Raw genomic sequence first — 226 nt, 5'->3', positions numbered from 1 at the left:
CCTACTGTCTTACTTGGGTTTCTCTTACCTTGGGCTTGGGGTATCTCTTCACGGCTGCTCTAGCAAAGCGCACGCTGCTCCTCACCTTGGAAGAGGGGTATCTCCTCACCACCGCCCTTCCTCACCTTCAACGTGGGATAGTTCCTCTAGGCCCTCCTGCACCTGCACAGCCACCGCTCCTTGGATGTGGGGTTGGTCCTCCCAGACGCCGCCCCTGGCATCGGGC

The sequence above is a fragment of the Bos mutus genome, chromosome 16 (genome assembly GCF_027580195.1).
Source record: "Bos mutus isolate GX-2022 chromosome 16, NWIPB_WYAK_1.1, whole genome shotgun sequence".
NCBI classification, from domain to species: domain Eukaryota; kingdom Metazoa; phylum Chordata; class Mammalia; order Artiodactyla; family Bovidae; genus Bos; species Bos mutus.
Note: the sequence above shows the minus strand (reverse complement) of the source record.